Raw genomic sequence first — 16,970 nt, forward strand, 5'->3', positions numbered from 1 at the left:
TGGAGTAAAACAGCACCATTATAATCTCTGTCATATGTAACTACATTTTTGATTGTTGGGACTGGTATTTTAGAGATGTTAAAATCTTTAATAGCTTACTTTATTTTAGTTAACTTTTAAAAAGAACTTTGTACACTGATAAGTTTTTAATGTGACTCCATTGCTTACTTTGGCTACTGAACTGCCAAATTTGGTTTCAGAACTCAGGAGAAGATTTTAATCAGTCTCTTTTTCATAAGGAAACCAGAAAAGATTTCAGTGAAGTCGTGTTTAATGTTAGTCTTATCTGTTACTGTATAGCAAAACAGCTTGTGCCTAGACCAATAAGAGAGAAATCCAGGCTTAACAAAATCCGTTTACCACTCTTTTCCATGTTGGACATTGAAAAAAAAAACACAGAAACCCCGAAAACTGCTCACAGGGATCTTTCTTATTTAGTTTTACAACTTTACAACTTATTTAGTGTGTAATTTTGCTGAACTTGTTCCAAAATATAAAATCTAAAGTAGTTGTTGCTGGTTCTAGGAACTCTTTTCCTTTCAAAGTATTTTTGAAGTTGAAAACTTTTAATAGTATTTCCTTTGGAAGACATTTTCTGTCTCTTTTGAGGTATCATTTCTAAAAAGTTGAAGTGTCTCTCAAAAAGCACCTTACTATGTTTTTCCTAAAGATTCCTGAATTATGTACATTTTGTTTCCTGAGTAGGAGAACTATCTGTTCTAGAAGGACTATTTTCAATTAATCAAATGATCATTCTCTGCAATTATTATTGGTCATGTAATTGATTTATTCCTGAGTAATATAAGTAACATTACTTATTTAGTCAAAGCTGTCTTAGTTTTTCTCTAAATTAAGTACAGTGTTTTGGGTGGGTTTTAGATTGACAGGAGGTTAACATATATACGTGTGCTTTTTAGCTTTAGTTCCTAATTTAACTAACCAAAGATCCAGTGTCTTATCAGAAGTAAAGTCAGGGCAGAAGCAGATGTAACGTATCTCAGCATAGCTTCTTTTAGCTCATAATAGGCATCAGCAGTTGCTATGACAATGTACATGCAAGGTAGTATCCTTGAATGAGGACAAGTTCATTTATTTCTATGTCACTACCCTTTTAGATTCACTCTTCTAAAAGAACTAACGATCTGGGAGCAATTCCATTTTCATCACTATTCCAGAAGAACTTAAACTGACCATCTGTGGGCTTCCTTTTAAGGGAATGTTTATAATTACCAGACTCCTGGTTCTTGAACCAAACTCAGTGTCAGCAAGGACATTTTCTCATTCAGAGGGCGAAATCAGAGTTAATACACAGGTGTCCTCTGTCTCTTTACTTGCAAGTGTTCTGGAAGGCCCACTTCCCCCTAAGTATTAAACCTGAAATTTATAACTTTGAATCTTAAAATAACCTAGTAAGCTCTTGATTTTTTGCATCAAAGAAAGGGAATAGAACTATACTAATCTAAACAGACCAAATTTATACAATAATTTGTTTCGGTTTAGAATTTCTTTTATACTCAGATTTGATGTGGTCATATGTGCCTAGGGTATTTTTGAAAAATAATGATTCATATTATGAAAACTTGACTCAAGAAGAAAAGAAGCTACCTGGTCTCTCTCTTCTTCAATAGGAAAATAACCTTTCAAAACAATGCAAGATGGCACCATAAAAGAAAAAACTATTTCTCACACACCTCTGACACCAAATGTGTGGTTTTCCACAGCAAGCGATTCTCCACCAACACTAACTAGGTGTCCTACAATTTAATTCAGTTCTGATACTTAATACCTCGACTTAGCACACATTCCACAGGTTTCATATATGCTTACTCCACAACTTCCATCTTGCCCAGTCATGTATTTTCTTATGCTGTAGCCTTTTTACACTAAAGTCCCACAAGACTGTTCCCCCATTCCAGATACTAGTTGCAAGTTGTGGGTTTGAAGAGTACCCACAGAGAGTCCAACTTCATTACAAATCTGAGGCGCCCACATTTTTTCCTCTCTCTCAGGTTCAGTAGTTTGCTGTAACAGCCCACAGAACTCAGGGAAATACTTTTGTTTACTGATTTGTTATAAAGGATTTTTAAAGGATACAGGTGAACTGCCAGAGGAGATAATCATTGCATGAAATCTGGAAGGTCCTGAGCACAGGCACCTCTGTCCTCATGGAGTTTAGAGGGTATAACCCTCCGAGTGCATAGATGCTTTCACCAACCCGTGAGATCTCCAAAATCTGAAGTTTAGAGGTTTCTGTGAAGGTTTCATTACAAAAGCATGATTATTAACTCAATCTCCAGCTCCCCCTCCCTCCCTAGAAGATGGAGGGTGAAGCTGAAAGTTCCAAGCTTCTAATCATGGTTTGACCTTTCTGGTGCCAGCCTCTATCCTGAGGCTGTCCAGTTAGCCTGCTAACAATCACCTCATTAGAACAAAAGATACTCCTGTCACCCAGGAAGTTCCAAGAAATTTAGGAGCCCTGTATAAGACACTTCTATCACCCCGTCATTCAGCAAATTACAAGTATTTTAAGAGATTTGTGTCACAGGCACATCTTCCTATGTCACAGATGATTTTTATAATTTTATTTCAGTCCTCTTTGTGAACTCCTAACCTCTGTGCCTGACATACACTGGGTGCTCAGGAAACACTTATTAAATGAGTGAATAAGTGAAGTATTTATATCGATTAAGTACCTTCATCAGATCCTTAATTAGATGTGCAGAGGTTAGAGATGTGAAGACAAAGTCTTGGTCCTTAAAACATTTGTTGAGAAGAAGCATTGATTCAGCATTCATCTACTGTACATTGAATTATGTTGATCTCTGTGATGATTCCAATGATGAAGAAGATGAGGGTAGAATAGTAAAATGTAGTATAGTGACATAGGAGACAGAAGTTGGGGAGTGAAGTATTATTATACAGGCAGTGTTGGAAAGAATTCAGGTTGACTCTTGTGAACAAGGAGAGCTTAACAGAGTAGATAGCATTTAGCTGGACCTTAAAAACTGAGTGGGATACTGAGGAAACCAAAATTGAAAAAGACACATGTATCCCGTTGTTCATTGCAGCACTATTTACAATAGCTAGAACATGAAAGCTACCTAGATGTCCATCGACAGATGAATGGATAAAGGAGGTTTGGTACATATACACAATAGAATATTATTCCACCATAAAAAGGAATACATTTGAGTTCTGATGAGGTGGATGAACCTAGAAGCTACTGTACAGAGTGAAGTGAGTCAGAAAGAGAAAGATAAATACTGTATCCTAACACATATATACAGAATCCAGAAAAATGGTACTAAAGAATTTATTTACAGGATAACAGTGGAGAAGCAGACATAGAGAATAGACTTATAGACATGGGGAGGGGGAGGAGATGGTGAGATATATGGAAAGAGTAACATGGAAATTTACATTACCATATATAAAAGAGATAGCCAACGGGAGTTTGCTGTATGGCTCAGGAAACTCAAACAGGGGCTCTGTTTCAATCTAGAGGGGTGGGATGGGGAGGGAGACGGGAGGGAGGTTCAAAAGGGAGGGGTATATGTATACCTATGGCCGATTCATGTTGAGATTTGACAGAAAACAACATAATTCTGTAAACCAATTATACTTCAATAAAAAAATACAAAAAAACTGAGTGGAATAAAGACAGGCCACTCCTTTTTGGAGGGGATTTGAGAAAATACCCAAAAGCAGGAAAACACAAGGTCTGGTGAGGGAGCTGGGAGAGACCCAGCTATCTTCATGGACAAATACTGGGGAAAGAAGTGCTGGTCTGGAGTGCAGTCTGAGGCAGACTGTTTCAGCTTTCTTTGGAGGACTATTTAAGGTTTCTGAGTGCTACACTCATAAGATGGATTACAGCAGTAGAAGACTGGAGGCAAAAAGATCAGTTAGGAATCTGGGGCAGTTATACAAAGGAAAGATTAAAGCACTTGAAAAGAACATAGAAAGGAGAAGATGGGGGGAAAGTTGATTGTAAAAGAAGAAATGGCAACTCGACATGGCACCGACTGAGTGCCCAAAGGGGATAGAGTCAAAGAGGATTCCTGACACTTCTTACCAGAGGCCTGGTAACTGCCTGAGCAGGGCCATCTGTGGCCAGAAGACTGCAAATTACAGATTTTCTTAGACCTAATCTCACAGGATTCTTTTTGGGAGGAAACTCCTGCAGATGAGCTCCCTGCCAGGGACATAGCCCTTCAGGCCTACCCCCTCCTGAGCCAAATCTCCAGTCTGGGTCTGGGAGTTAGTGTGGTAGGAACAAGTAACTGAGTGTGCCAAGCAGAGAACTGAACTCTGCAGGCTGTTCCAGAGAACAGCCAGATGGGGAGGAATGACTCCACCGCCCCAGAGCCCTGTCCTGAAAGGATATAGATGCGAAGATGGAGCATTCGAAAGGACTTAACAGAAGGAGTTGCCAGAAAAGGGAATTTTTGTTGTTGCTCTTGTATGTGTTTTAACTTTCTCTCACTTTTCATTAAAAAAAAAGTGGGGGGGGTGTACTATGTACTAATTCAAGACATTTCAGAAAACGAAAACTTGTTTAAAAAAGTTTTCCTCATCTATATAGAACTGTTCATATTTTGGCATAATATTTATAAGTTTTTCTATGGAGCAGGTTTTTTTCAGCTGAAGGTAGTGGTGTATGCTATATAAGGCAACAGGCAGCTACTATAATTGCTTGTTATTATTTGTCAACAAGATGGGATTCTCTGGTAGCTCAAATGATAAAAAGTCTGCCTGCAATGAGGGAGACCTAGGTTCAATCCCTGGGTCAGTAAGATTCCCTGGAGGAAGAAATGGTAACCCACTTGAGTATTCTTTTTCTTTTTTTTTTAATTGAAGGATAATTGCTTTACAGAATTTTGTTGTTTTCTGTCAAACCTCAATGTGAATCAGCCATAGGTATACATATACCCCTCCCTTTTGAACCTCCCTCCCATCTCCCTGCCCATCCCACCCCTCTAGGTTGATACAGAGCCTCTGTTTGAGTTTCCTGAGCCATAGAGCAAACTCCCATTGACTATCTATTTTACATATGGTAATGTAAGTTTCCATGTTATTCTCTCCATACATCTCACTCCAGTATTCTTGCCTGGAAAATCCCATGGATGGAGGAGCCTGGCAGGCTACAGTCCATGGGGTCGCAAAGAGTTGGACACTACTGAGCAACTTCACTTTCACTTTCAGATAGGAGTTAGATCCTAAAAGGACTTATACATTGTTGGGGAGCTGTTGAGTTTTAAGCAGGGGAGTGCCGTGATCAGATTTATGTTGGAGAATGGTTCTTTTGGCCATAGTGTTCTTGTTGATCAGTTGAGTTGCTAAGTCACATCCAACTCTTTGTAACCCCATGGACTACAGCATGCCAGGCTTCCCTGTCCTTCGCTGTCTCTTGGAGTTTGCTCAAACTTATGTCTTGAGTTGGTGATACCATCCAACCATCTCATCCTCTGTCATCCCCTTCTCCTCCTGCCCTCAGTCTTTTTCAGCATCAGGGTCTTTTTCCAATGAGTCAGCTCTTCTCATCAGGTGGCCTAAGTATTGGAGCTTCAGCATCAATCCTTCCAATGAATATTCAGGGCCAATTTCCTTTAGGATTGACTGATTTTATCTCCTTGCAGTGCAAGAGACTCTCAAGAGTCTTCTCCAGCACCACAGTTCAAAAACATTAGTTCTTCGGTGCTCAGCCTTCTTTATGGTCTAACTCTCACATCCGTACATGACTACTGGAAAAACCATAGCTTTGACTATACAGACCTTTGGAGGCGTAATATAAAGCAGCACAATGGCAGTAATTCTTACCACATTTACTTCCCATCCTAGATTCCCTCTCTCAGTGACTATGTTCTTACCCACCTAGATGACCAAACTAGAAATTTGGATGTCATCCTAGACTCTTATTCCTCTCACATCTATCTCTACATCTAGTCAGTCTCCAAAACCTACCAGATCTTCTACTTAAATCCTTAAGATTGATTTCTTTATGTCTTCATTGCCACTGTACTTGCCAAGTTCTAGTTTTTATTTTTTACTTAGAACAGAGATTGGCAAATTTACAGCTTACAGACTAAATCCATCCTGCCACTTATTTGTGAGTCACCTGTTTCTGAAAGTGTTGACTGAAATAAAAAACACACAATTTGAGAGCTGTGAGTTTTATTTATACTGAGGACTTACTGAGGACTGTATCCCAGGAGACAGCCTCTCAGATAGGTCTGAGGAACTGCTCCGAAGAAGTAAGGCGGGAGGTCAGCATATATGTGGTTTTGGCAAAGGGATGCGTGCAACCAAATACATCTCAGTAAAAGGTTTCTGCTAGTCACGAGGCACAGATACCTCTGTTAATGATCTTAGTGCTTTTCTAAATATGGGAGGATGCAAGAAATTTAACTCACAAAATTTTCTCCTGAAAATATCTAACTATCTGAAGGCCTGTTTTGCCAGTTTTACCAGAGCACAGAGTACCTCATTCCTGATCTCCACCCTGAACTCCTTCCAGGGTGTGTTGAAGGTCAGCGACTGCACTGGCTAGTGACTCAACCCCTGCAGAGCGGATGGCTAGCGACGTTCTTTAGTTGGCAGAAGGTTTAATAGAACACAGCCACACTCATTTGTTTACATTTTGTCTGTTGCTGCCTTTACACCACAAGGGCAGAGTTGAGTACTTGTGATCAAGACCATGTGGCCTATAAAGCCAAAAATATTTACTATCTGGTCCTTTACAGAAATACTGCTGGCCCTTGGCTTATATTATTGCAGTTAGCTGGCTTCTCTGCCTTCAGTCTTCCATCTGGCCTTTACTGTGTTGATGGAGTGACTTTTCCTAAAACACAGTTCTAGTCCTGTCAGCTCCCCTTGATCATATTTCTTTAATGGCTCCCAACAGCCAACAGAATTAAATCTACAACTCCTTCGCATAGCAGGTGCTGAGTTCTAGTATAGTTTCTCAAATCCTAATCCCAAAATGCCTTTGCCAATAAACCCTATCTCAATCATCAAGTTCTTTGTAATGGTTCACTTTAAAGGGATCATTTACATGAGAACAATTTCCATTAATGTTAATGTTATGAAGTTTAGTTTTTCAAAGTCTTGTACAGAAATTATTTGATGAATCCATGTTTCTATGAGGTGATATTTCTTAGAAAACCTCCATCTATTGGCGGTCAGTTGTATATGTCAGTAAAAAGGAAGAGAGTAAATATTATTGCCAGACGTTAGTTTTACTTCTTCGATGAGAACTCTGAAGCTTGCTAAGATTTTTTAACGCTTCTGCTGTTTTCATTTATTTTGTGATTCTTGAAAGACCACTACTACATATTATCAGGAAACAAAGAGAGCCTTGTATAGACTTCCAAATTCAGCACAATAAAAAAAGTTGAAGATAGCTTTGTGTGCAAGAGAAAACAGAATCAAAGTTTTGCTACTTTTATAAGAGAACATTCTTTTTAGCATCTTAGCACTAAATAAACAATATTGAAACATTTTAAAATACAAAGACATTTCATTTGCAAGTTTAGTCTCAAACAGACTCCATTAGTGACATCTATTCTAGGAGAACTATGTCAGGAATCAGTCTTCTTTTTACCCTTTATCCCAGTAAGGAATTCTGTCAGAAGAGAAGAACCTTGTTTTCTAGGTTGAAAATGAAAGGAACTCATAGATTTTGATTTGAGAAAGGTCACAGGTGTTTTACAAGGGAAATTAGTTGCTTGTCTCTTTCTCAATATTAGCAGAACTTTTTATAGCACTGGAAAATCAAAATGGAAACGTAGTTGTAGCCATTCAAGTACCTATATAGATTTTTCTTCTTTTAAAGAAAATTTACTGGAAAATTTTTGAGAAATGTAAATTTTAATTATATGAATTTAATTGCATTTAATTTATTGAATTGATTTTAATTTCCCTTTTCAGGTAAATTTCAACCCTTTTAGAAACTAATAGAATTTCAATTAAGTACATGAAGGTAGACTTTTCAAAAAGTTTATAAGCAATTATTTTGGTATATGGCACAGTCTATCAATATAGTTTAGACAGCATAGTCCATCAGAATAATTTTGAAGACATAATAATGTTACCTAAATTACTTTTTTAAATTCCTTAAGTAAACTTTCACTAGTACTGAAATACAGGAGATTTCCTTAGAGTGGAATGCAAAAGTAATTGGTTAGAGTGCTTCAGTAATTTAGATGGGCTGCAAACTAATGCCTAGTATTGGTTCTTGTTTACACAAATGAACCCAATGATCACAGTGATAAAAATCCTCTTAATCACTTTAGATTGTGTAAGTGCTGAACACCTAAAATCTCCAACACAAACGAAAATGAAGCAAATGGCTCCTAATAAGATACTGTGCTTTTGTCACAACCTTTGGGCTAAAGCACTTTGCTGACAGCATTTATAGATACCTGGGAGCTACTTGGAGGAAGGACAAAAGAGCCAAATGGAGTTTCAGAGTCTGAAGAAAAAACCCTGTTGGTGATTAAAGGCTTGCCTTGCCAAATAGAAGGAAAACCTAAAATTATAAATGATTTCAAATGAATTAACATTCCTTTGAACTTCTAATCAGAACATTTTGAACTCTATTTTAAGAGAAAATGACTTGGAATTATATGGGTCCTATTACCCATCCTTGAGGGCAACGGGCTAATGAACTTGTAGGCAAAGAAACTAGAGACTATGGTATTATGGCATTGTCTCCAACCCCTTTATACTGAAAGATGTTCATATGAAAGAACTAGGTTATTTCTGTCCACTCTAGAATTCCTAAGGCGGGAGCCAGAACTAATGAATGAACGTTACAAGGAAGCAGTTTTGGGTTCAACAATAAATAAAAACTTTGTAATAGGTAGTAAGTGAAAGTCACTCAGTCGTACTCTTTGCAACCCCAAGGACTATATAGTCCGTGGAATTCTCCAGGCCAGAATACTGGAGTGGGTAGCCTTTCCCTTCTCCTGGGGATCTTCCCAACCCAGGGATCGAACCCAGATCCCCCCCATTGTGGGCAGATTCTTTACCAGCTGAGCCACCAGGGGAGTCCTGTAACAGGTAGACCAGGCTCAAAATAGGACAGAGGAGCCTGGCAGGCTACAGTCCACAGAGTCACAAACAGTTGGACATGTCTGAAGCGACTAAGCACACACATATGCTATACCACAAAGCATTACAGTGGTCCAAATGGAAGTTAACGGCCCTTTGCCAGAGGTGCTGGGGAGGGGTGTGAATGGGGAGAGAGTGGACTTTTTTATTTTTAAGAAATGAACTTTAAGGCTCCTACTGAGTCGAACAGTGAATCCCTGCTTTCTTCTGAGGAAGCAGTGCAAAACTTCTGGTCCTTATTTCAGCATATCATCAAGAAGTTAATTGACTTAGTTTATTGAGCACTGTCTTACACAAAGTATTGACGTAATTTTGCCCCTCCTCTTGGAACTCACTTTTTTTTTTTTTTTTTTTTTGAACCACATTCCCCAGGGAGAGGGGCACCACAGGAGAACATGCTTCAGTTTTCCCTTATACCAGCCTGGGGAAACTTTTAATTTAGAACCACTGACTTCCAGAATCTCCAGAACTAGAAGCAATAGCAGTAACAGCTAACGTTTCTAGAACACTTACTACGGGTCAAACGTGCTAAGAGCTTTACAGGCATTGTCTCATTTGATGTAACACTTAATGCTCGCACTCTCCTTTGTGCAAGATATTATTCATTAACTTTTTTATATATGAGGAAACAAAGCTGTAGAGAGTTAATGAAACTTGCTCAAGGTCACACAGTGAGGAAGTAGGTAAGCTAGGAATGAAACCCAAGGATTTGTATTTGCCTTGTTTTTTTTTATTTAGCAGTTAGAACATTTTTTTTAAAAATGGGATCTTATATTGTCAAAACCCAATAAATAAAATAAAGCAGTACTGTGCATGCAGGCCCCTAAGATAGTGACATACTTTGACTATAATTAATACACCTTAAATCCCTCTACTAAAAGCACTCTCTCAAAGCGAGGTTTTTTTTTTTTTTTTTTTTTTTTTTTTTTATGTCTATCACAGGGCTACCATTAGGATTAAATAAGACAAAGTATGTGAAATTGCCCTGCATATCACCTGCTCAATATGGGATTTCAGTGGTGATTTTTTATTTTTTTTTTATTGCCGTACCTCATTTTACTGTGCTTTGCTTTAGTGAGCTTTATAGATACATGTTGTTTTTTTTTTTTCCTTGTTAATTTTCTGTTTAGTTGATCTATCCATAAGTGTGAAAAAAAAATTTTTACCCCTGGAGAAGGAAATGGCAACCCACTCCATATTCTTGCCTGGAAAATCCCACGGACAGAGGAACCCGGTAGGCTACAGTCCACAGGATCTATCCATAAGTGTAAAAAAAAAAATTTTACCCCTGGAGAAGGAAATGGCAACCCACTCCATATTCTTGCCTGGAAAATCCCACGGACAGAGGAACCCGGTAGGCTACAGTCCACAGGGTCGCAAAGAGTCGGACATGACTGAGCAACTTCACTTCATGCGTGTGGCTGAGTCCCTTTGCTGTTCACCTGAAACTATCACAGCGTTGTTAATCAGCTATACCCCAATACAAAATAAAAAAAAAAAAAAGTTAAAAAAAATTTTAGATATGGTAAAACAGAGCATAAAATTTACCACCATAAACCTTTTAAGTGTATAATTCAGTAGAGTTAACTTGATTCGTGTTGTATAACCAACTTCCAGAACTTTTTGATCTTAACAAAACTGAATGTCTGTACCTATTAAATAGTTCCCAATTTTCCCTTCCTCCCAAGTTCCTGGCAACCATCATTCTACTTTGTGTTTCTGTAACCTTGACTCCTATTGGTAGTATCACACAGTAGTTGTTTTTTTGTGACTGGCTCATTTCACGTAGCCTAATGCCCTCAAGGTTCCTCGATGTGTCAGAGTTCCCCTCTTTTTTAAGACTGAATAATATTCCATTGTATTTATGTACCACATTTTGTTTATCCATTAATCTATCAGCAGACACTTGGATTTCTATTGTGAATAATGCTATTTTAGGAAAATAAGTGTGTAAATACCTCTTTGAGATCCTGCTTTCGGTTCTTTGGGGTATATAACCACAAGTAGGATTGCTCGGTCATAAGGTCATTCTACCCTTATTAGTTTTTTGAAGAACTGCCATACTGTTTTCCATAGTGCTGAACTCTTTTACATTCTCACCAACAGTGCACAGGGGTTCTGATTTCTTTACATTCTTGCCAACACTTGTTATTTTCTGTTTGGGGTTTTTTTTGATAATAGTCATTCTTATGGATGTGAGGAGTACTGACAATTTTGACTTCAGTGCCTGGTGCAATACCCTACACATAGCACCTACTTTGTAAAAATTCATGCTTGAGAGGAAAACTCATATTTTCATAAAATGTTCATTTTATAAAGTTGATCTTGGATAAAAAATATTAATAGAGTCAATATTCTCTGTTCCAGGATAGGCTAAGGAAGCCACATCTTAGTTCTTCTTATATTTGTTTCTCTATTAATATTCCAATTTTCAGCACTGATGTTAACTTATATGTGTTATTCTCATAAATACCTATCAATATCTGAGCTTAGGGTCATAATCCATCTCCTGGTTTTAGCAGTCTGCTTCGTTCTTTTATTCTAGCACTTTTAAAATAACGCTTGTGAAAGACAAACACACTAATTAGTTTACAAGCAAACTATTAACTGTATCTAGGAATTAAGGTTGTTGGAGTTGTGTGTGTGTGTGTGTGTGTGTGTGTGTGTGTGTGTGTGTGTTAAAGAATCTTGTCAAGAAGAGAATCTGGTTTACTACATTTGGAGTTGTAGTGTTTAGTTTTTCTCTTCTCCTTTCTTCCCCTGCAGTGCCTACAGGCTGATATGAGATCACTGGTACTCTGAGCCAAGTTTATAGTTAGTGTGGTCATGTTTAAACTTTTGCTATCTTGAGTAAATGCTTGGTAACCTTAGTATTAACGGTCTAACAATTACCAGTTGCTGGCCTTTTGAAAAAGAGATTTATGATTGTTATCATATTTGAAAAAAGTGGTTTGGGAATAAATAAGGAAGTAAGAGAGCTGAAAGTTTTCACTCCTAAGTAATTATTGCAGAAGGGTGTTTTAAGTAGTATTTTCTTAGCAATGAGTGAAATCAACATTCTGAGACTTTTGCAAGTAGAAAATATATATCTTTTCTGAACATTTTGGCATAATAAGCAGGTGCTTTGTAGCTGTTTCACCTTGTATAGTTAGGGTTGACATAGAGCAGGGCTCTGGTCTATGTTTAAAATGAGGAGGTTTCAATTAATTTATTGCTTCTTTGAGAGCAATATAAGAAATGTGTAAGGTATAGTTATACTCTATTTATGAATCAAAACCAAGTACTATGAGGTTCAAGCAAGTGGAACGTCTTTTAACCTCCCAGGGATAAATGTTTATTGAATAATGACTGAAGCAAGCCTACACAGTGAGCAGTTGGGAGTAATGTGGTAATAATGTACCTACTTAAATAGTGTTCCATCATGACCATTTCACAAATAATATTTGGTTGAACACGAAAAGATTCTTCAGAAAGCTCCGTCAGGTTCTTCTTTCTATTTTAATAGAACAAGACAAACAAGGGTATGGAAGCGTGAGTAGCTATCAGACTGAACACTTGGGAGTAACCATTTTTATTCAAACATTTTCCCTCACGCTCACTTTGATAGAAAAAAACTTTTTCTTGATTTAATGTAGTCTTGTTTTAGGTCCCCAAGAGAGAAGCAAAGACTGAAAAAGGCTATTTGTAAGAAATCCATAATAAGAGTAGGCCAAACATAAATTTAGCTATCAGGAGGAAGCTTGGCTTACAGGGAATTACTATCATCACCATCCCCTTTAGTCCAAAAGTTTTTAGGTTATTCTCTTTGAATGCAGATTTTGTAGTTTTTTAGATGACTGAAGTCTTCAACATTAATAATTTTTAAACAAATACCTCACATTCTCTTTAAAAAGCAAAATGTGTCCTGTAATGAGCCAATTTAGTAGGTGCACATACCACCTAATATCAAGTGGCTCAATGGTAAAGAATCTTCCTGCAATACAGGAGCTTGGGTTCGATCCCTAGTTCAGGAAGATCCCCTGGAGAAGGAAATGGCAACTCACTCCAGTATTCTTGCCTGGGAAGTCCCGTGGACAGAGCCTGGCAGGCTATAGTCCATGAGTACGCAAAAGAGTCAGACATGTCTTAGCAGTTAAACAATAAGAATAACACCACCTAATGTCAGTACTTATAGACATGATTGATTTGTTCTAATTGTTTTAACTTTTTTTTTAATGTTTATATATTTATGCTTTAATTAAAGCTTTTGTAGAGCATATTTTCAAAAGCAAATAAAAATAGTTTTCCTAATAGGAAGAAATATTATAAAGCATTTATAGTAAAATTTAAAGAGAGCTTTTTAATTTTTTCTTGAAACTATTGCCTATATATTTTGAAAGCTGTTATACCACTTTCATACTTAAAGAAAGTGTGTTGTGTGTGTGTGTGTGTGTATATCCTAGATTTTAATCTAAGTTTTTAATCATTTAGCTTTTCAACAAGTTTTTGTGCTTGCTGAAATAAAACAATATTTGGGGTAAGTTTGTGAGATTCTCTTATTGCTCTAATTGCAACATGTAATTCTAGGGAAAATTAGGGACTTGGCTCATTCAAGGATATCACATTCGTTAGAAGAAAAGAGATCATATTAAGTCAGTGGTAGTTTTAAGAGGTAGACATTGTTAAAGATATACATTTGAAGGAATAGTTGGAGGCAGTAGAAATGGACTTATTAGTTGCCTTTTCACAGCCTTTCTGTATAATCAACTCCATTTTTTTATAATTCTGAAAATCAAATATACATTGTTTTATTTCTGTAAATGATCTCTGTATAATAACAGTTTGTGATGGACCAAATGCTGTTAGATAATGTAAATAGTCCAGGTTGAAAATACAGGTATGTTGATAAAGATCTATAAATATGTAAAAGCCTATACAGAATAGTAATATTTTACTGGCAAAGAGAAAAGTGTCCGTTGACAGTGCATTTTTCAGTCTATTCTTTCTGAGAAAGTCTCAGATTAGAGATATTGTAAGCTCTTACTTAAGTTCTGAGTAAGTTGTTAATAGCTGAGTGATATATTGTTTTAAAGAATAAAACTATTATTTATTGTCAGTTTAAATTTCAGTATTCAGTTTATTCATCACTGCCTAAAATATTGAGATTGTGCTTTTTTTTTTTCACTACATTTACTCACTGACTAGTGTTCTACTACTGTCCAAATAGAGACAAAGATAAATGCCTATGTGTGGGCAGAATACACTCAGTCAGGGTTTCCTTGATGACTGCCAGGTTTAAAAGATCCAGCAATACAAAGCCTATGAAAGTGGATACCTTGACAGGGACCTACTGTTAGGTAACTTAAGGATCAGACCCACAGAGGAACTGTTAGCACTTTTTGGCAACCTGGAGGGTATATTGAGTGCCTGATCCATGTGAATATCTAATTTGTTGTCTTTGAAAAAAGGAGTCAAATTAATATTCAGTATATTTGTACACATAAGGTAGCATTACTAAAATACTAGAGGTCAGATTTAAAATAGCCTTATTAAGTCAGGGGGAAAAAAAAGCCTTAAAAATGGAAAGCCACTCAGGTCAAATGTATCAAAGTAATAGAGGAAATTGTGGACCAGAGGTCAGTGACAGATGTGGTATTGGAAATTCATCTTGGACCTCATTGCATTTTCTTTTGGATTTAATAAATAATGATTAGAATTATGATTTCACATTATATAATTTCAGTATCAGTTGCACTTTAAAGGAATAACAAGGACTTCTACAAAATTAAAATTTTCTGTATATCAAAGGATATTGTTAAAAAAAATGAATAGGTGGATACAGATTTGGAGAAATATTTGCAACATGTATATTTGATAAAGACTTGTATCTAGAATCTTACCATTCAAAAATAAGAAGATAGTTTTTTAAATGAGGAAAGGACTTGAACAGACATTTCACAGGAAGACGAATGACCAGTAAGCACATGGAAAAACATTCAACATCATTTTAAAGGAAACAAAATGAATCCACTATGAGATAACACCCACTGGATTGACTAATAAAAAAGACTGAAAAACTGTTAAGTTTAGCAGAAATGCAGCAAACTAGTCACTGGTGGGAGTATGAAATATGACAAGCAATTTGAGAATTTTTAGTAAAGTTCAGCATGCACATACCCTGTGTTCCATCATGCCCAGGTGTTTATCCAAGAGAAATGAAAGCATTTATCCACAAAAAAACACTTGTACATGTGTATTCATAATAGCTATATTTATAACAGCCAAAAACAAGAAGCAATCCAAATTTGTATCAACACAATCAATGGTAAACAAAGTGTGTATATTCTTGATGGACTACTACTACTACTACTACTCAGCAATAAAAAAGAAACAAATTACTGATCCACACTATAGTATTTTCTATGAATCTCAAAAAGTGCTTTGTTCTGAGTGAAGGAAGCCTGACACCGAAGAGAACGTACTGCGTGAGTTTCATTTGTATGAATTATTAGAACATGGCAATCTAACATATGGTGTTAAAAAACCAGAGCAGTGGGTGTGGGCAGGGATGGTGGGGGTGGCAGAGATTATGTGCAAAGGGGTACAAGGGAACTTCTGAAATGATGGAAACATTCTAAGAGTTTGGGTTGCTGCTGCTGCTGCCAAGTCGCTTTAGTCGTGTCCGACTCTGTGCGACCCCATGGACTGCAGCCTACCAGGCTTCTCCGTCCATGGGATTCTCCAGGCAAGAACACTGGAGTGGGTTACCATTTCCTTCTCCAAGAGTTTGGGTTACCCCAGTGTAAACATCTATCAAAACTTATTAAACTGTATACACTTAAGATACAGTTCATTACACTTTATCTAAATTATATCTCATAGAAAAGAAAAAAATTTCGAAAAAGAATAGGACATGATTAGAATTCAGAGTAGAATACCAACATCACTAAAGTGGGGGCAAGTAGACCTATCAACTATGATGAAGTTTCTACAGGGACTTTGTCTGAAGAAGGTACTGCTGTGTGTTCGAGCATTAAGAAGGCAACACATTCTAGAAGCAGAATCAGATGATTCCTTAAGATCCTTTCCTGATAGGATTCTATTCTTGTTGTTAAGTACTTATTCTATCTCAGGGACTATACTGAGTCCTTTATGTTGATTTTCTTATTCTTGGTGAGACCTTTTACAGAGAGTCGTCTTTGTTATTCAATTGCCCACATGTGTCCAACTCTTTTTGACCCCATGGACTGCAACACGCCAGGCTTCCCTGTCCTTCACCATCTCCCAGAGTTTGCTCAAATTCATGTCCATTGAGTCAGTAATGCTATCCAATGTTATTGTTCATTTAATTTTGAATTTTGAAACTGTAGCATCAACATTTTATTGTCAGTAAAGTAAATAACAATTAACAGATATTTATTTGGCACATGTTATATATGCACTCTTCCATGTTAATTCATTAAACTCTCTCCACAACCCTACAAGAGTTACTATAACTAGACCTATTTTTGTTTTTTTTTTTTAAATTTAACTTTATTTATTTATTTTTACTTTACAATATTGTATTGGTTTTGTGATACATTGACATGAATCCACCATGGGTGTACACATGTTCCCCATCCTGAACCCTCCTCACACTTCCCTCCCCATCCCATCCCTCTGGGTCATCCCAGTGCACCAGCCCCGAGCACCCTGTATCATGCATCGAACCTGGACTGGTGATTCGTTTCACATATGATAATATACATGTTTCAATGCCATTCTCCCAAATCATCCCACCCTCGCCCTCTCCGACAGAGTCCATAAGACTGTTCTATACATCTGTGTCTCTTTTGCTGTCTCGCATACAGGGTTATCTTTACCATCTTTCTAAATTC

The 16,970-nt window shown here is 37.1% G+C and overlaps 1 protein-coding gene across 17 annotated transcripts in view; it reads left to right on the forward strand.

Annotated features, from left to right (window-relative positions):
- The window catches only part of CWC27 (CWC27 spliceosome associated cyclophilin), a 271,711-nt gene that overhangs the window by 89,207 nt on the left and 165,534 nt on the right, over positions 1 to 16,970 (forward strand). The gene's annotated exons all lie outside the window — the stretch shown is intronic.

The sequence above is a fragment of the Bos grunniens genome, chromosome 20, assembly GCF_055505025.1.
Source record: "Bos grunniens cultivar Pamir isolate PY7600 chromosome 20, Bosgru_T2T1.0, whole genome shotgun sequence".
NCBI lineage: Eukaryota > Metazoa > Chordata > Mammalia > Artiodactyla > Bovidae > Bos > Bos grunniens.